The 21650-nt window shown below is 37.9% G+C and overlaps 1 pseudogene; it reads right to left on the bottom strand.

Moving 5' to 3' along the window:
- Positions 1–5308: 5308 nt before the first annotated feature.
- LOC118986847 (olfactory receptor 4A5-like) lies at positions 5309–6265 on the bottom strand (annotated as a pseudogene).
- Between the last annotated feature and the right edge of the window lie 15385 nt (positions 6266–21650).

The raw sequence follows: 21650 nt of genomic DNA, 5'->3' as shown, positions 1-21650 counted from the left end.
TCCAAAACTCTTTTTATGAAGCCAGCATTATCCTAATCCCAAAACAAGATAAAGACACAGTAAAGAAAGAACACTTCACACCAATATCACTGATAAACGTAGATGCTCAAATCCTCAATGCAATATTGGCAAACCGCATCCAGCAATTCATTAAAAGAATCATACAACATGATCAAGTGGGACTCATCCCAGGGATGCAAGGATAATACAATATTCACAAATCAATAAAAGGAGTGCATCACATAAACAAAAACAAAGGTAAAAATCACATGATCATACCAATAGATGCAGAAAAAGCACTTCATAAGGTACAGCACACATTTATAATAGAAACACTCAGTCAAGTGGGAATAGAGGGAGCATTCCTCAACATAATAAAAGCCATATATGAGATACCTACAGGCAACATCATACTCAATGGACAAAAACTGAAAACTTTCCCACTAAGATCAGAAACAAGATTGTCAACTTTCACCACTTGTATTCAACATAGTATTGGAAGTCCTAGCCACAGCAATCAGACAGCAAAATAAAAGACATCCAAATTGAAAAGGAGAAAGAAAAACTGTCATTGCTTGCAAATGGCATGACAGTCTATATAGAAAATCCCATAGACCCCACCAAAAGAAAACCTGCTCAGCTAAATAAATGAATTTGGCAGAACAGCAGGATACTAAGTCAATATTCAGAAATCAAACTCAGTTTAGTACACCAACAATGAAACATCACAAACAGAAATCGGGAAATAAAAATTCCTTTTGATATAGCAACAAGAAAAATGAAATACCTAGAAATAAACAAAACCAAGGAGGTAAAACACTGTACTCACTAAACTACACAACACTGAAGAAATTTAAAAAGACACAAAAACATGGAAACGTGTTCATGGATCAGAAGAATTAACATCACCAAAATGTCCAGTCTACCCAACCCAATTTATACGTTCAACTCAATACCTATTAAAGCACCAATGGCCTATTTCACAGGTATGGAACAAACATTTCAAAAAATTGTATGGAACCATAAATGACCCAAATAGCTGCAGCAATTTTGAGAAAGAAGAGTAAAGTAAGAGGGACCACAATAGACCAATGGAACAGAATAAAGAGCCTAGAAATAAACATAAGCCTCTATTGTAAATTAATATTAGACAAACGGAGCGCTGAACAGCTCTATGCACCAGTTCCCCTAACAGGATCATCTCAGTGACCTATCCTCAACTTCACTGACTTGCTTCCTCAGATCTACTGTTGAGCCACTTCAGTGGATTTCTTATTTCAATTATTGTCCACAATTTATTTATGTTCTTTTTCATGACTTTCATCTGTTTATTTATATACACCATTTGCAAAAGAGACATTGTTTTATACTTTTTTTATTCTGCCAGCTCTCTGGGCATGGTTTTCTCTAGTTTGTTGAATATTTTAAAATACTAGTTTATGACACTGATCTCACAAGGTTTCCCATTACTCAAAAGCATCCAATAAGATAAAATGATGAAATGAGATGGTGAAGTATCTATGTCAGTGCCACTTGAGACAAAAGACAGGACAAAACAATGTTGTTTTTTTATCCTAAAGGATAGCTGTATACTTCAGCCATGCCTATACTGAAATCAGGCCATCTCTCCTGAACAGACAAGTCAGTGAATCAAATGTTGGAACTCAGAATGATCTTCATTATTCTTACACCTATTACACATGATAACCCACATAAGGTATCTTTGATTCGGTTACTTGGAAGTTTGGACTTGGTACATTTGAAAGTCCTGCTGCCCAAAGACAAATACTTGTACAAATGAACACAGTCATTTTTCCATTATTTTTTCAATGGAAAATGTCCATGGTTATGTTGGGCTCCCCAGGCTGATGAAACAAGAAGTTCCCTGGACTGAGTTGAGAGCTTGGTCCTAATTAATGACAGAAAATTGGGTTTCTACACACAAATGAAGATGTGAAATGCAATATCTTCTTCTACTTCCATGCCCAGTAGACAGCAATGAGAAACGGGGAAAACACCAAAACAAAACCCTTATAGATTTGACTGCAATGGTAATTAAGGTTTCAATGATCTGATTGGATAATATTCTCTGTCTATCCAAGAAATTGGCAGAAAGTGAAAGGAATACAAAATTGCTGGTCGAGAAACTACAATTGTTAACTGTGATCATATGACAATCTGTGGAAGCTTAGACTGAAATAGATGTTTTGTTTTATGTAATTATTTCTTTATCTCTATCTTTCCCCCCTCTGCTACTTTATATGCAGAGCATTGGTGCTTTATATTTCAATTAGGTTGGAAATGGGAGTATGTCTGAGGTGAAATCAATTGATGATATGAAAATTAAAGGGACATTTTATGTTTTCTGTGTTGGGGAGAGAGTTTTACTTTCCATCCAAAGTTGTAAGTGAATAGTAGAAGAAAAAAGGGTTGGGTTTTAAAGATGAGCTACAATTGCTCCTGTACAAACAACCCTTAAAATTCTCCACCTTATTCTGGTCCCTGAGAAACTGACACCTAAATTGGTCACTGACCAAGCTAACTCACCCTTTAGCTGTTGGTTAAGTTCAGCCAATGGAAGGAAATAACCTGATATGAGAGAGTGAAGAGACATCAGGGTATTAATTCATATCCTATTTTCCTTCATGGGCCAATTTGGAAATGGCTATACTCAAGGCACAGGTGCTGTCAAATGAACCTTCTTTTAATGTTATAGTTATTCCCAGGTTCAGAAAGAAATCTATTCCTTTTTCTTCTTCATAACTGAGGTAGTAATGATGTCCCACCATTCCTAGTCCTGGGTACTTCACCATTTTTTAAAGTTTCTTTGCTTTTAACATTTTTATTGCTATTCAGGTACCGTTTTCTGCCTTTTCTCCTCACCTGTCTCCACTACCCCAGCCTTCCTCACCTCTCTGCCCTGCTCTATCCGCCCCTTGTTATGGTCCACATGTCCTTTATAATTGTTCCTGTTAACCCTACACCTTTTCCCCTATAATCCCATACCTTCTGCCATCTGGTCTTTAATTTGGTAAACTCTTTGTAAACAGTTTCCAGTTGTTGGGTTTTTTTGGAAGAGAGATATCTTTTTCTTGGAGGACACTGGAGATAATAATTTTTAATAAATGCATTTTTATAGAGAAATACCACAGGTATCCCTATTAAAGATAAGTTCACGTTTCCTCTACTCACAGTTATTGTATCAGTTATTCATCTGCTAAGTAATATAAAGTGATAAATAGGATATAAAATATCAGAAAGATATTAGAAACAGAAGTCATTCATATCATTACTGCTCAGCAATATCCGAAAAGTTGAATCTTAACTGAATCTTAAAGACCTAAATAAGTACTCATATTTTTCATGTTTCTAGACATAATGATTCAATATGATCAATATATCAATTCCTTTAAATGTTAATTAGACATTTAATATACTGTGTGTCAAACTGCTGGGAGGTTTCTAAGATGTCTGAAATCATTCTAATCATTATGTGGAAAGTTGTTGCTGGAAACAGAAAACGTTGTTTTCAATGAGACTATTGTCGAATAGATCTCTTAACAGATATCAAAAGCTACTTACAAGACCTAAAATAATGTAGTATTGTCCTAAGAATAATAAACCAATTAAAAGAAAAGAGAGTCTAGAAATGGGTACACAGCTATTTCACATTTATTGTAAATATGACATATCAGATTAGGAAAGTAAGTTGCATCTTTGAAAAATGTGTTGAAAAATTTAGTTTTATCACAGCAGAAAGCCCTTTGTCAAGTAGATTTAAATTCTTTACACACACACACACACACAAAAAAAAAAACATGTATAAACACAAGCAGGAAGGTAACTGATAAAACATCTTTAGGAGAAAACTATAACCATCCATAAAAGTGAGCATGCAAACAGCCTACCCAACACAAAGCAATTTCTTTCAGGATGTGCATAGCAGCATACAGTAGGACACTGGCTGAATGGGTTCAAAACACGTGGGATATTTGGACATGGAATAATACAGAGCACAGAACTGGTGGGACTACAGAGATGAGCAACAACATGATTAAATCTGAGGAAGTCAACATTGTGGATAGAAGACAGAAAACGTAGTTCCATGTAGAATAATTTTAATAAAGGTAAAGAATATGAAACTGTACACTCTATAAATTAATGATACATACATATGCAATTAAACTATTTTAATTATGATAAATATACAATTAACATTCGTATTACATCTGGAAAGAAGGAGGGGAATGGTATACACAAGTAATTTCAATATTGATCATATTCTGGGTATATATTGCATATATTATTGGTATATATGAAAAAAATACATAACAAAATTTTTAAGTAAAAAAAAAAGTTTTAATGTTTTCTAATTACAAAAGAAAACTCTTACAAAACATAGATGACGTTCCTAAAATGCAGTGGAAGCAATTCCATGTTCTTCCTACTTTGTGATATTCTGGAGAGGCTACACACTGAGGAAATAATACTTTTTTGAGATAAAACTGAAAAACAAAATTCTCTTTACATAAAAACAAATCATTATTAAGTCTACAATTTAAGGTATTGAGGATGAAGGCAACTTTTAGGGAACACATTGCTGTGTAAAATAACACATTTCTTTACCCAATCTTCAGGTTCATGAAGTCAAAATAAGCTCATCTACACTTCAAAGAATGGCTAAAAGGCACATAATAACTAGTGAGGAAAAGCATGAAGAGATGTTTACAACTTAGATGAGTTAGGTATTCTATACTCTAATCAAGAACTAGCATCTGTTTTTTTTTGTCAACTATCCCATTTGGATTCATCACAACCTGTGAATGAATCCAACATCACATCTAACAGAACTGTTCCATAACTGTGCATTAACCAAATATGGTATCATCTCCCATATAGGCATCCTGAACTTCAAATGCACAGGCATCACAATGAGGAACAGAAGTAATCTGGAAGACAAAATGCTTAAGGTAGCTGCTAAAACCTGTTGTATTCACACAATAAGAAACATCAAATTTTTGAAATAAAGTACAAACTGACAATAACCAGAGGGGATGGAGAGAGGGATGCTGGGAGAAAATAGGAGGAGGGCCATCAAGGAACATGTCTGAAGGACACATGGACAAAGCCGAAGAGGGTAAGTTTAAGGGTGGGAGGTGGACATGGATGGGGCAGGGAAGCATGGTGGAGTGAAAATGGAGACAACTGTACTTGAACCATAATCAATCAACACATACATACACATTGGGTTGACTAACTCATCATCCACTGTTAGAATGAACTACTTGTTTGTTGTTTCAGAATTAGTAACAAGTGCATTCAAGATGAATGACACATTCTCAGTCTATCTATACCTAACTTCCTACACCACAGTTTCTTCATAGCATCTGTCATTTCTGAATTTCTCAAAGTGTATATTAGAGGGTTCAACATGGGACTGATAACAGTATAAGCCACACTTATGAATTTATCAACAGATAAGTTAGAAACAGGTCTAACATACATAAAAATGCAGGGAACAAAAAAGAAAACAACCACAGTGACGTGGGAACCACAGGTAGACAGGGCTTTGCGCCTGCCTTCCTGACTGTGAGTTTTAAGGGAACTTAGGATGACTCCATAGGATGTTAGTAAACATAGAGAGGACCTTACAGATTGCTCCACCATTGGCAACCATAGTGAGGCCAAAGAGATAGTTGTCAGTGCAGGCAAGTTCTAATAGTGGGTACATGTCACACATGAAGTGGTAAATGACATTGGAGCCACAAAAGGGGAGGCTGTACACAAGGAAAAGTTGGACCAGAGAATGAACAAAACCTGCAGCTGAGGACACCACCAAAAGCAGGATGCAAACCTGTCTATTCATGATGGTTATGTAGTGCAGTGGTTTACAGATGGCCACATAGCGATCATAGGCCATGGCCACCAGCAGGAAGATCTCAGCACCTCCAAAAAGGTGTTCCAGAAAGAGCTGTTCCATGCAACCTGAGAAGGAAATTGTCTTTTGACCACAGAGTAGGTCTATGATCAATTTGGGTGAAATGACAGTGGAATACACTGCATCAAGGAGTGACAGATAGACAAGGAGGAGGTATATGGGGGAGCCCAGAGAGGGGCTGGCAAGAACAGTCACCACAATGAGCAGGTTGCCCACCATTGTCACAAGGTAAGTGAGTAAAAATATGACAAATAATGCTTTTTGGCCCCCAGGATCCTGAGTGAGGCCCAGGAAGACAAATTCTGTCACATTGTTACTATATTCCATTCAGTCTTCTCTAAAGCCTGTTTCTAGGAGGAGAGGTCAGGAGAAGGTACCTGCAATTAAATGGTGAACACACTATGGATACATCCATTATATCTTGGAATATATATTCATTATTTTATCTTCTACAGGGGTTTACACACAATAAAGTTCTGGTGAAGATCTGTGAGTTTCAACTTAATAGCCTATTGCAACTTCCCTTGACAATTCTGTTTCTCCTTACATGATTTGGTTTGGGCTACAAGTCAAGGTTTTCCCTCTCAGTCTTAGTAGATGGTCGACAGAGAAAAGTATCAAAGGCTCCACAGCCAGTTGTGTCTTTCATAGAGCCTAGTTAAACTCTCAGTCCTGGGCACACAAGTCAGCAGTGACTTACTCTCTGGTAGTGGCAAAACAAAATCTCTAAATAAATTGGCATGATGTCAGTCTTGTGAGTTGGCAATATTTGTGGGGAGGACCTTGTAATATCACTGATGGAGCATCAAAAATAATGTCTTTTTTGGAATAATACACTTAAACTATGATAAATTTTTATTAGGTATTCAGTCATTTATGTCTCAAAGGATGCTCAGTCTTCATGGATCTCTCATTAAATTTCCACAGACTTGAATACATCAAATTATGACAAAATTGGCCAATTGTTCCCTAAAGCAATTACCCAGTTGAACTCCATGACAGTCAGCAATGGAGTTTGAAGCAGCAATTTTCTGCTTCTTTTTATAGTATTGGCTTTTTAAGAAGTTATGTAATCTTTGTCTATGCTACAACCCTTAACACAGAGATACTACTTAGATTTTCACCAAATATTTTTGAACTTCACTGACTCATGACAATCATGAATTCTTATGTTACCAGCAGCTATTATTTCTTTCAAAACCCTTGCAGTTACCCAGGTATTGAGAAATGAGAATTCTTTTCAGACACTGAATAGAGAGAAAAATACAATGAGACATGGTTATATTTATAATTCCTCCAAGATACTGAGAGTACTCAGAAATGGAGCATTGGTGCCCAGATTCCAAAAATCAGCATGCTCAAGGGAAAGAGCACAACATCAGTGTAAAAAGGCATGGGGTTGAATCATTTCTAAATGTAATTGCATCTCTGTCTCAGTTTGCTCTTTTGAAGATAAAGGGCTAGAACTAGACAATCTCAGAAACCTTGTCTAGTCTAACCTTCCATGGGACTCTTTGGACAACCCCATCTTACATTCTATTCTACTGACCTTTTTATATTTTATAATAAATTAGAAATGTCCAGCCTTAACTGTTCCTTTAAAAGGCTACCCAATGATAAGTGGCAGTTTCTCATTACAGAAACCAAATACTGATTATGAGTTATTCTATTCAGTGTATTCTTATTTAATACTCAAAACACCCTTTCAGGGAGAGGGTAGCACAGTGAATAATCACATGGACTCTGGAGGCAGATTGCCTTGTACTGAAATCCTAGCCTCACCACTTACTACTAGGTAACCTTGGGCAACCTATGAATCCTTTCTGTGCCTCAGTTTCATCCTTTTTACAGTGAGGATAACAATGGAGCCTGCCACTTGGGTAGTTGCTTTATTACAAGTAAATACCTAGAATACTGGTTGGCACCCAATAAACGTTCAATAAGTGATAACTATCATTAATGTTCTTGAACCCTTCATTATCAACATTGAATCACAAGGAATTATCTGAGTCTTTGTCAATGTGGTAAGAATTATAGACATAGACAAAGGATAAAAAGAGTATTATACTCTATCAGGTCCTATTTAGGCATAGGCTAAGATTCTACATCTCAAGAATTATCTATTGGATTACACATGAGTAGTAGTATTCACCTGTTATGGAATGTTTTTAGACTAGAAGCAAGTTGAATAACATGGAAAAAGTGGGATCCATACATCATAGAAAGAATTGTATAGGAAAAATTTTTTAAAAGGATCAAATCAGGAGGGAAAATTCTATTTAAGAAATAAATATCCACAAGTAATGAGAATATTAATGTGATAATTAAGTGATAATCAATAGTCTTTTATAAACTCTTCTTCAAAAGAATTTCCTTTCTGGAGGAAGTGTTAGAAGCTGATCCAATAAGAATTCCACGGTTTACTTGGGAGGCATAATAAGATGCCATAAAAAATAAACACAAGACACAGCATAGTACAGAAATGCAAAACAAGTTTTTCAAATAATTATTCCTCAGATTCCACTACATCTGATGGTGAAGGACAAAATTAAGTAAGAGAGAAGAATTTGACAGCTACAGATACAGACCTAAATTTTTTGCTTATTTTTTCCAGAGGAAAGTTACAAAATGACTTATGTTCAAAGATACACAAGCTGATTCCATTCCCATAGACTTCGAGGGCGGAGGGAGGGAGGATGTGCTGAAAGGTAGACCTTTCCTTACAAGCCATCTGTGAGGACCACTCTACCTGCCTCATTCACATGGCTGCTTCCAGTGTATTCAGAAGCTCTACCATTCTTGAAGCTGTAGGCTGATAAAGGCACACCTATTGAAGAGCATGAGGATATAAGGTAGTCTCGATCTAATTCTCTTTTTCTCACTCCTTACTTTATGCAGGATCTATCTACTGCCCTTACTCTTAGTAATCATCAATGTTAGATTTCTCCAGAATAAATATCCTACTGGCCAGTTAAATTATTTAAATGTATAAACTGGGTATATAATGTATTCTCTTCTGTTTAAGTCATCAAAGATCCAATACTATAAAACCTGACAGATAGTATTATGAGACTTTCAACTTAAACTGCTAGATTAACACTTCTCTATTTAAAAAACATAAATTAGCCCTAGCTGGTGTAGCTCAGTGGATTGAGCATGGGCTATGAACCAGAGGGTCACGATTCGGTTCCTGGTCAGGGCATATGCCTGGGTTATGGGCCAAGATCCCAGTGGGTGTCATGTGGGGGACAACCAGCATTGATGTTTCTCTTTCTCTTTTTCTCCTTCCATTCTCCTCTCTCTAGAAAACCATTAAAAACAAAGAAAATAAAAAACACATCATTCAACGTAGTTTCTAAAGAGTATGGCTTATTAAAGAGATACATTAAAATTTATACTAACGAAAATACCCTCTAAAGTACTTTGAAATTACAATTCTATGATTTTGTAAGTGATAATAAACAAGGCAATTCACTGAACACAGCTTCCTTTCAAATATGTACCAATATGGGTTGCTGTGCTAATTTTTTATTAAATTTATTGGGATGGCATTAATTAGTAAGCTCATACAAGTTCAACTGTGCATTTTCATGATACATGGTCTGTATATTGCAGTGTTGTCCAACACCCAAAGTGAAATCATCTTCCATCACCATGGACTTGGCCCCTCTACCCTTCATTGCTAACACCTACATTCCCACTGATTACCATCGTACTGTTGTCTCTGTCTACGAATTAGATTTGAAAATGTTCACACAGATCAAGCTTCCATAACTGAATCTAAATCCCACATGGGAAATATTGTCGGTAATATTGCAATAACTACATATGTGGCAGGATTGTACTTTAAGTATCAAGGGGAACACACTGTGGAGTATATGACTGTGTGGCCACTAGTACAGAATAATATTGAATGTAAAGTATAATTTCAGAATTTCAAAATAAAAAATAAAAAATCTCACATCAAGTTTCTAGAATTGAATAGGAAGCTATTTCGCCCATTTTAACACATTGCTGCATTACAATTTTAAATTTCCTCATTATTTTTATACTAAGTTTGGGGGTGACATGAGATATATGCACCCCTATGTTCATTGCAGCCTTACTGGTGGTGACAAAGACATCAAAACAACCAAAGTATCCCTCAGTGTCTAACTGGATAAAAGAGATGAGACACATACACACAATACTACTCCTCTGTGAGAAAACATGAAACCCTGCCATTGCAACAATGTGGATGGACTGGGAGATTCTACTAAGTGAAATAAGTCAGAGAAGAAAAGTCAAGGACCATATGATTTCACCCATATGTGGGAAGGAAAACTGTAAGCAAAACACGAACCAGGGAGAAAAGCAAACAAAAACTCACAGGCACAGACAACAGTATGCTGGTTACCTCAGAGGGAAGGGGGGAGAGTAAAGGGTAACAGCATGCTGGTTACCACAAAGTGAAGGGTAAAGGGGGTCATATATGTGATGAAAGAAGAAGATCTGACTTTGGGTGGTAAATGCACAAAGCAATTTACAGATGATGTATCATAAATTCTCTGATTTAAAGGTTTTAGAATAATTAGAAATGTTAATGTACCACATAAAATGCAATAACTTATGAACCAAGACTATGAACCCATTAGTTTACTGGGAAGGCATTGAATGTTTTCCTTTGTTATTTAACAAAACAAACAAGAAATACCTGTCAGGCTGTAATGCTAAAAACCAAACACTTTTCGTATATTCTGGTTCCTTTCCTTATTTTCCTACCTTAATTTTCTTAATTCAGATTTCTTCCAATGAAAATATGTATATCTAAGACATTAGCAACATTTAAATATATTGCATGAATTTTCATTCTTCTAAGAACTCACCTCAGGTGAGTTCCCTAAAGTTCTCTAAATTTCCCTTAGTCTTTGAAATCAGAGCTTCTTTCATTGGCAGTGACTGTGGGTACCTCATGTATCTATGTGTGGCCATGGAAAGCTGAGTCATGTATAGAGATCAGTAGATGTGGGAAGAGCTTCATGTGGCCGCACTACCCATGTGTCCGCACAGACTCGCCATCACCTCAGTCTTTGACACAAGGGTTGCAGTATCCAACACAGATATCCAGGATATAAAGACACTTAAATAAAACATGAATATGTACTTGTAAAATACTTGAACACTCTCACCTGCTGGGAAAATCCCTCCAAAGAAAACCAACAATCCTGTGTTCTCATGGCTGTGCAAAAACTGACTGAATTTGTGGAAATTAACTTGGTCAAATCCATTCTTTGCCAACACAAAAGCCCCAGAAATTGTAAAACACTGAAAGTAGTTATTTCAATGTACTTCTCTTCAGCACATTGAGGTAAAGTAAATAGCAAGTACTTTCCTGTGAGAAGGTAGGACAGCATTCATATCTCTGACCATTAATTTCTATAGCTAACAAAACAACTGCTGGGATTTATCTTCCTCAAGTAGCCAATGACTGGGCATTCTCCCAGGTAGTAGAACTCTTCTGCCTTTCAGTCACTCAAACAGCATATCCCTAAAGACCCCTTTTTCCTAATTATAAGTATGTCTCTTCCTCTCCCCAACTTCATCCCAGAAAATCGGCACTTTACACACGTTTCTACAAGCAATGAAAGATATCTATGCCAAGGAAAATATAACAAGAAAAGAGCTAAAAAATCAAAAACCAGTTAAACATAGAATTCAGCTTAGGCAGAAAGTTGAGTTTTCACAAATCTCTCAGATATCTCTATGAGAAAAATTATTCTTCTACATTTATGGGCAGACCCAGCCTCTCTGACTTTTTATATCTTTTCTGTTTAAAAGAAAAAAGAATATAAAGTCATTGTAGATTATTTTATTAATATATTTGGTACAAATCCAAATGAAGTGATGAAAATTTTCTCCCCTAGAACAATCCTCAGAGGAAAAGATTTGGGCCGTGCCAAGAAAGAATAACATGCAAATAGATGAAAAGACTGTAATTTCAAAAGAAATATTATATAAAGAAAATCAGAATTTATGAGTTTCATTTTAAGAAATCTTTAGGTAAGGCAAACATTATTTAAGCCCGAATGAAGGGAGAAAGAGTCTTGGGTCCCTTTATCAGCCGTATCCCTAGAAAAGGAGGTCCTTACTCCCAGGAGTGTCTAACCTGCTGTACACAGGCAACATCCAGCCCAGGATGCCTATGAATGCAGCCCAAAGCAAAATGATAAGTTTACTTAAAATCTTTTTTTTTTTTTGCTGATCAGTTTGCATTAATATTTGTGTACTTAATGTATGGCCCAAAACAATTCTTCTTCCTGTGTGGCCCAGAGATGCCGAAAGGTTGGATGCCCCAACTAGATGTTAGAGGCCCTCATCTCAGAGGCAGAGAAGTGAAGGCTTGGGGGATTTACTGAACTTGATATTTCAATTGTTGAATGGTCCAGTAATCACAGCTGTGTAGTTCTGAAGGCCTGAATGCATGTCAGCTGAATCATAATGATTTCTAGTTCATTCATTCAGTTCTTTCTTTTCAGCCTACTATCAAGTGAGTTACTTTCTACAAGACAGGAATTCTTTTCCAACAAGAGCCTGCCTCTAAATCAAGTCTGTGATGGCTTCCACTGTAATTTCCCTAGGATGGTTTACTATGGGCTCCACTGAGCATCTCCACATCCGCAAATATTGTCATAAGGGACTTAGATTAAAAAGCATTAAATACCTCTGTGTACCAGCTGAAGATTTTAACTATGTGTTACACCCACCAGTAAATATTGATTTCCAGCTTAACAAAGAAATGGATGAAATCTAGCAACGCCAAATGTTACACACATGCTGTCTAAGATTTAAATAGTGCAGGTAAGCACTGTTCTTCTCTTCAGGCTAAGTGGAAAACATCAAGATATCCTTAATTTAGAAGAACTATCTGATATGGTAAGGTTATTCTGGACTAAATTAGGACTCAGAACTCTACAACAAATACATGCACATGTTCGATTCTCTACATTCCTTCCAGCTGAGTGAAAAGAACTACTAATGCTTTCTGATTACCTGAATGATAGATGTTTGCTAGACCAACCACAATTACAATAGTGGAGAAGCTGAATTTATATACCCCAATAAGAAAGACACACTGTGAACATTATTGATAAGATGTTGCCTCAAAACATGCAATAATCCATAGTAATTACTTTTTCCCATTTTTTATTTAACTGTTTTTCAAGTACACTTTTCTGTCTATTACTCCCATCCCATCCCACCCCCCATTCTCCCCCCTCCCTCCCATTTCCACCCTTCTCAGTTGTTGTCCATGTATCCTTTACATAGGTTCCTCTAAATCCCTCCCTTATTTCCCCTGAAATTCCCTCCCCTCTCCCCTCTGGTCACTGTCAGCCTGTTCTCTATTTCAGTGTCTTTGGTTATATTTTGCTTGCTTGTTTGTTTTGTTGTTTAGCTTCCTGTTAAAGGTGAGATCATATGGTATTTGTCCTTCAACACCTGGCTTATTTCACTCAGCATAATGCTTTCCAGTTCCATCCATGATTTTGCAAAAAGTAGGAGCTCCTTCTTTCTTTCTGCAGCATAAAATTCCATTCTGTATATGTACTATAGATTTTGATCCATTCATTTACTGATGGGCACCTAGGTTGCTTCCAACTCTTGGCTATTGTAAATTGTGCTGCTATGAACATTGGGGTGTATAGGGTCTTTGGGATTGGTGTTTTAGGGTTCTTGGGATACAATCCTAGCAGTGGAATTGCTGGGTCAAGAGGCAAGTCCAACTTTAGTTTTCTGAGAAAATTCCATACTGTTTTCCATATGGTTGTACAAGTCTGCAATCCCAACAACAGTGGACCAGAGTCCCCTTTTCCCCACACCCTCTCCAACATTTGTGTTTTGTTGCTTTGTTTATGATGGCCATTCTCACTGGGGTAAAGTGGTATCCCATTGTGATTTTAATTTGCATCTCTCTGATAGCAAGCGATATTGAGCATCTCTTCATGTGTCTCTGGATCCTCTGTATGTCCTCCTTGCAGAAGTGTCTGTTCAAGTCCTTTCCCCATTTTTTAATTGGGTTAGTTGTCTTCTTAGAGTGAAATCGTGTGAGTTCTTTGTATATTTTGGAGATTCAACCTTTGTCTGAGGTATCATTGGCAAATATGTTTTCCCATACAGTTGGTTGTCTTTTTATTTTAATGCTGTTTTCTTTAGCTGCGCAGAAGCTTTTTATTTTGATGAGATCCCATTTGTTTATTCTTTCTTTTATAGTCCTTGCTCTAGGGGACATATCCGTAAAAATGTTGCTGCGTGAAATATCTGAGATTTTCCTGCCAGTGTTCTCCTCTAGCACTTTAATGGTGGCACGGCTTATATTTAAGTCTTTTATCCACCTTGAATTTATTTTGGGGTATGGTGTAAGTTGCTGCTCGAGTTTCATTTTTTTGCNGAACTGGAAAGCATTATGCTGAGTGAAATAAGCCAGGTGTTGAAGGACAAATACCATATGATCTCACCTTTAACAGGAAGCTAAACAACAAAACAAACAAGCAAGCAAAATATAACCAAAGACACTGAAATAGAGAACAGGCTGACAGTGACCAGAGGGGAGAGGGGAGGGAATTTCAGGGGAAATAAGGGAGGGATTTAGAGGAACATATATAAAGGATACATGGACAACAACTGAGAAGGGTGGAAATGGGAGGGAGGGGGGAGGATGGGGGGTGGGATGGGATGGGAGTAATAGACAGAAAACTGTACTTGAAAAATAATTTTTTTGAGGATTTTATTTTATTTTTTATTTTTTTATTTTTATTTTTTTAAATATAATTTTTATTTAATTCTTGTTCAAGTACAGGTTTCTGTCTTATATTCCCACGGGGTGGGGTGCGGGCAGGGTTGGGAATATAAGATTGAAAAATAATTTTAAAAAATAAAATTAAAAAATATATATTAAATAGAAGTGGTGAAAATGAACAAGGTTGTCTTGTTCCTGATCTTAGTGGAAAAGCTTTTAGTTTTTTCCCGTTGAGTATGATGTTGCCTGTAGGTCTTTCATATATGGCCTTTATTGTATTGAGGAATGCTCCCTCTATTCCCACTTTGCTGAGTACCTTTATCATAAATGGGTGTTGTACCTTATCAAAAGCCTTTTCTGCATCTATTGATATGACCATGTGGTTTTTGTCCTTGGTTTTCTTTCTGTGGTGTATTACATTTACTGATTTGCGGATATTGAAGCAGCCGTGCATCCCTGGGATGCATCCCACTTGGTTGTGATGTATAATCTTTTTCATGTATTGTTGGATGCGATTGGCCAATATTTTGTTGAGTTTTTAGCATCTATGTTCATCAGCGATATTGGCCTGAAGTTTTCTTTCTTTGTTGTGTCTCTATCTGGTTTTGGAATTAGGATGATGCTGGCTTCATAAAAAGAGTTTGGGAGTTTCCCATCATTTTGGATTTTTTGGAATAAAATGTGAAGAAGAGGGGTTAGCTCTTCCTTAAATGCTTTGTAAAATTCTCCTGTGAAAACATCTGGTTCGGGGCTTTTGTGTGATGTGAGTTTTTTTTATCAATCCTTCAATTTTATTCGCTGTTATTGGTCTCTTCAGGCTTTCTACTTCTTCTTCATTGAATTTTGGATGATTATATTTTTCTAGAAATTTGTCCATTTCACCTAGGTTTTCATATTTATTGGCATACAGTCCTTCATAGTAATTCCTTACAATCCCTTCTATTTCTGTGGTATCAGTTGTAATCTCTCCTCTTTCATTTCTGATTGTGTTTATTTGGGTCCTCTCTCTTCTTTTCTTAATGAGCCTACTTAAAGTCATGTCTATTTTGTTTATCTTTTCAAAAAACCAACTCTTGGATTCATTGATCCTTATAATTATGCTTTTGGTCTCTATGTCATTTAATTCTGCTCTGATCTTGGTTATTTCCTTCCTTCTACTTGCTCTGGGCTGTCGTTGTTGTTGTTTTTCTTCGAGTTCTTGCAGGCGTCGGGTTAGGTCATTTGTTTGAAATGTTTCTATTTTCTTTAGGTAAGCCTGTATTGCTATGAACTTCCCTCTCGGGACTGCCTTGGCCATATCCCATAAGTTTTGGGTTGTTGTGAGTTCATTTTCATTTGTTTCCAGAAACTTTTTGATTTCTTCCCTAATTTCAGTCTTGACCCATTCGTTGTGTAATAGCACACCATTCAGTCTCCATGATATTGGGTGTTCTGGGCTTTTTCCTGTGGGATTTGTTTCTAATTTCAGTCACTTGTGGTCAGGGAAAATGCTTCATATGATTTCAATTCTCTTGAATTTCTTGAGGCTCGTTTTGTGTCCTGTCATGTGGTCTATCTTTGAAAATATTCCATGTGCATTTGAAAAGAATGTATATTTAACTTCTTTGGATGAAGGGCTATATATATATATATATATATATATCAGTCAAGTCCATTTCATCTAGGGTGTTGTTTAGTGCACCTATCTCTTTCCTGATATTTTGTTTGGGAGATCTGTCCATTTTTGAGAGTGGCATGTTAAAATCCCCTACTATAATTGTGTTGCTGTCAATATCTTTCTTGAATTCTTCTAGGATCTTCCTTATATATTTGGGTGCTCTTATTTTGAGTGCATATATATTTATGATGTTAATGTCTTCTTGGTGGATTCTTCCCTTGAGTATTATGAAGTGACTTTCTGGGTCTCTCTTTATGGCCCCTTTTTTGAAGTCTATTTTGTCTAATATGAGAATTGCTACCCCGGCTTTTTTTCTTGAACATTTGCTTGGAAAATTTGTTTCCAGCCTTTCACTTTTATTCTGTAATAGTCCTTTGTCCTGAGTTGGGTCTCCTGTAGGCAGCATATGTTTGGGTCATGCTTTCTTATCCATTGAGCTATTATATGTCTTCTGATTGGAGCATTTAAATCATAACATATAAGGTTATTATTGAAAGGTCCTTATACATTGCCATTTATGTACTTGTGTTGCTCTCTGTGTCCCTCTGTTCCTTCCTTTCCTTAAAGTAGTCCTTTTAGTATTTCTTGTAGAGGTGGTTTGGTGGAGGCAAAAAGGCATAGTCTTTTAGGCTTCTTTTGTCTTGGAAGCTCTTTATTTGGCATTCTATCTTGATTGAGAGTTTTGCTGTTAAAGTAGCCTTGTTTGTAGGCCTCTGGTTCTCATTACTTGAAATATTTCTTGCCATTCTCTTCTTGCTTCGAGTGTTTCCATTGAGAAGTCAGTAGCTAACCTTATTGGGGCTCCCTTGTATGTTACTTTCTTTTTCTCCCTTGCTGCCTTTAAGATTCTCTCTTTGTCTTGGAATTTTGCCATTTTGATGATAATGTGTCTTGAAGTGGGCCTATTTGGATTCTTCCTGAATGGGACTCTCTGTGATTCCTGGATTCATGTAACTTTTTCTCTCATCAAATTAGGAAAATTTTCCATCATTACTCTTTCAAATACGTTTTCTATCCCTTGTTCTTCTTCTTCTCCTTCTGGTATTCCTATTATTCAGATAGTATTGTGTTTCATATTATCTTGCATTTCTCTTAATCCCTCTTCATTCTTTTTGAGCCTCTTTTTCCTTTCTTGGTCTTTCTGGGTGATTCTTTCTACTGTGTCCTCCAACTCACTTATCCGATCTTCTGCCTCACCAATCCTGCTTTTCATTCCTTCTACTGTGTTCTTCAGTTCCGAAATTGTATTCTTCATTCCCTCTTGTCCTTTGGTGATAGTTTCTATTTCCTTTTTCATGTTGATATAGTTTGCAGAGAGCTTGTTGTCTCTCCCCTCTAGTTTCTGGTAGGTCCCCTCTAATTTTTGGTAGCTCATTGTGAGCTCTTTGAATTTCCTGATAACTAGTGCTTTGAATTCAATATCAGATACCTGACTTGCCTCTCTATCATTTGACATCATTTCTGAGACTTCCACCCTTTCTTTCATTTGGGCATTGTTTCTTGGTCTTCCCATTCCTTATGAGACTCTTCTTGTTAGCTTCAGCTTCTTAAATTGATCTGTTCTGACTCCCTAGGTTTATGGTGTGAACTTCTGTTGTGGAATACCTGTGAACTTCAGTGGTGCAGTCTCCTGCATGTATCTTGATGTTCTCCACTTCCACCTACTCCTTTCTTTGTGTGTGTATGATCAGTTGGAGGAGGAGGCAAAATGGTTTATGACAGCAGGAGAATTCTTTATGATATTTATAGTCACAGCTGGTAGAGAAGAGATAGAAGATGTTTAAGCTCTATATAGTGTTAACTGTAATCTTCAACCCAATTTGCCACTTTTAAGAAAGGATAGACCAAGGATAAATCTCTTGTTGGGGAGAGAAGCCTTGTGAGTTGTATCTAGAAAGCAGTGAGGTTGCAGTTGGTCAGATATTGAGGTAAGGTGAGAGTAAGGAATAGTAAATAGACATAGCGTGTGAGCCAGTAGAGTTAATCACTACAGTAATAGAATTCAGGAACCCGTAAAGTGGGCTAAGACCCAAGAGATGTGTTGTGAAGTACTTACCGTGGTATAGAAAGCAACAAACAGACAAACACACACAAAAAAAGGCAAGAGAGCTGAGGAAAAAGCATGTAGTTTGGGGTGAAAGGAAGAAGGACTAACCAGGAAAAAAGAAAGGAGAGAAACAGAGTACTGAAAGATACAGCAACAATAAAATTTAATAAAATATACAATTGCTGAAAAAAGTTTTTTAAAAAAGTTTAAAAAATAAAACAAAAACAGCAACAATAAAAAAACTCTTTCCTTGTTGGTTTCAAACTGTCCAATCTGGTTTTTCTGGTTTCGGCAGGACCCCTCTGTGGGCTGGGTTGTAGGCCCAGGCACCTGCCCACCCGACAGGCTGCCTGGGTCCCATGGGATCTGGTGCTGGTCCTTCCCAGTCCTGTGGCTGGGTGAGAAGCAAGTCAAGCTGCCTTCACAGGAGAGCACCTCGGTCCACTTTCCAGTAAAAACTTCTCCAGAAAGTGTGCCTCTCAGCCCAGCCCAGTCCCCAACCTGACTGATTAGAACAATGCTCCTCTCAAATTTCCTGGGCTGGCAGGCTGGTGGGCTGGCGACCACTGAGATTGCAACTGAACATGGCCTCCTGTCCTTGCCACCCTCCCTGCACACCTAGGCAGACAGGTCTCTGCCACCAAGCCCTGCCTAGATGGTGAGTGAGGGAGTCAGCTCTTCCAAGGACCCCTCAGCTGGCCCAATGCTCCACTGGGTGCTGGGCTCCCTATGAGTCCTCCATGGCACTGGCCACAGACAGAAGCCTCTACACCCCTTACGCATAGGCAGCGGTGGCTCTGAGGCATTTCGGGCTGGCCGAGGCATTTTCGGCCCTGCCGCTGTGGCTTTTCTCTTTACTCACAGGTGCTGGGGTCCCGATGATGAGTCCTCTGTGACAGATGCCCTGATGCCAGCGGTAGACCGAAACCTCTGTGTCCTGGAAGCTGGAGGAGCAACAGCAGCTCGGAGGTCTTTACATGCTGGCCAATGGCTACTGGTCCTGCCACGGCTGCTTTTGACTTTACTTACAGGTGCGGGGCTCCTGATGAGTCCCCTGTGGCAGATGCCCATGTCACTGGGTGCACTCGGAAGCCCCTAGGCTCTGACTGCTACAGCAGCCTCGGCTCCGAGATCTTTATGTGCCGGCCAATGAATGCCGCCAGCCTTCCTGCCTCTGTCCTTACTCCTGTCCCTGAGACCCCAACGACCTGTAGCTGTCCTGTTCGTCACTAACTCTGGTCGCTTATTTTCATAAATGCTGGAGAATTGTTGGTTGGGGAATTGATTGCGCTATTCTTCAGTAAATCTGCCAGGATTCTCTCCCAGGGGTTCGACAACTGGAGTCACTCCATCCTACTCCACCGCCATTTTCCAAGTCCATAGTAATTCTCTATAAGCCTTATCTGTTGTCATGTTTTGAAAGGCAATTTAGATATGAACATGCTCAATTCAGTTAAGCTATTACACTGATAACATCATAAGAATTTCTTAAAGAAAGAAGTTTGGGACAATGTGGGAGGTATTGTAAACATTTTTAGTCAACTACAATGGTTCACTCTGGCCAAAACACCAAGCCTACACCAATCTGGCAAATATATGGGAATAACATGGTTCATGACCATTACAGAATTCTACAAATTCTACCAACTAACTAACAAGAAAGAGAGAACACTGACCCCAGGGAAATCAAATGGGAAGCTTTCATGCAGTGCTATTGGGACCCCATACTGCTACTGCTCAGATGTTCTCAGAAGGGTCTACTGTATGAATATTTGAAGCCTGGTGACTTTGGCAGAAGCCTCATTTGAACATTTTGTTTTGAAAACTTGAATTGGAGACTCAGTAATTCCCTAGTGCAGTGATCACATGCGGCTCATTGGGAAGAAAACAACTGGAGGTCATTGGATTTTCATACAGACACTGTTTAATGGCATCACAAGTGTCCTTTATGTCACAGGTGATGTCAGAATTTCACTCCCAAGAGGATGAAGTAGTATAATAAAGCTTTATAATGAAATGGAAACAGTTTATACAGAAATATGTTATGGGAAGACATAATGAAGGTGAGATTTTAAAAATATCAAAAAAATACAAACAAAGGAAAACAGCAGACAGTTGGTACCTATACAGAAAAGAGAGAAAAGCCAAAGTATTAATATCAGAAATAAAAGCAGATAAACATCATACAGATCGCTCACACATGGAAAGGGGGTAAAAAACATGGCAACCAAGGGTTTGACTTTAGCCCTGATTGGTATGTCTTAGTGGGTTGGGTATTATTCCACAACACAAAAGTGCATCGATTTTATTCTCAGCCAAGGAACACAACTGACTTGTTGTTAGGTCCCTGGTGGGGAGGTATGCAGGCAACTAACTGATGTTCTCCCTGTATTTCTTTCTTTCTTCTTCTCTGTTTAAAAATAATAAATAATATTTATATTGAAAAAAAGAAAAGTTGACTTTCGCTAGTGAGTATATAAAGCAATATAAAGACCATGTACCATAGAAATGTATACTTGAAACCTACATCCTCTTATTAAGCAATGCCACCCAATAAAATAATTTTTTTTTAAATTGTGACCCCAACAGTCCATAGACAATACACAACACTTGGTGGGGATTTCATCTAATGTCAAGGAAAAACATGAAAGGGTACACCTTAAGAGAGAAAAAAACACCAGTATCTAACAACAGAATGTGTCTCTGAGACCATCTGTATTGCATGGATACATGGGAACTTGAAACAACCCATATGTGTGCACAGCTGTCTCTGGGTGTCAAGTCTATACAGAAGTTATGGCACATAAGCCTCAACTTTTAGAGGTATCCGAAGGGTCAGACCCCCAAGATGACAACTATTTAATTACACAGAGCATCTAGTGTACAACTGAAATCATAAAACTACACAACACTTAATGAAACTGTTGAGAGAAGATGGCAGCGAGGTAGGTGGGAACAGATCCCAGTTCTCTCTGTGTGCAGCTGGAACAGCTGGCTGATCTTCAAAGGAACAGAGTGAACAGCCCATGGAACTTCAGCTTATATGAAGTTTGGTAGCAAAAAAATTCCAGAGCACATTGCAAGACAGATGGTGAAGAGATTGCTCTGGGACAGTAGGGTGCGTAGAATCTGTGTGGGGACCAAGGCTGCTGTGGCCTCTGATGCAGCACCTGTCGCTGATAGGGGCAGGAATGTTAGATAACCAGCCCTCTCCTTTACCAGAGCAGGGAGGGCA

This window comes from Sturnira hondurensis, unplaced genomic scaffold (assembly GCF_014824575.4).
Source record: "Sturnira hondurensis isolate 20B ecotype Veracruz unplaced genomic scaffold, ASM1482457v3 Scaffold0004511, whole genome shotgun sequence".
Taxonomy (NCBI): domain Eukaryota; kingdom Metazoa; phylum Chordata; class Mammalia; order Chiroptera; family Phyllostomidae; genus Sturnira; species Sturnira hondurensis.
The sequence above is the reverse complement of the archived record's forward strand: the minus strand, read 5'-3'. Positions and strand labels throughout refer to the sequence as shown.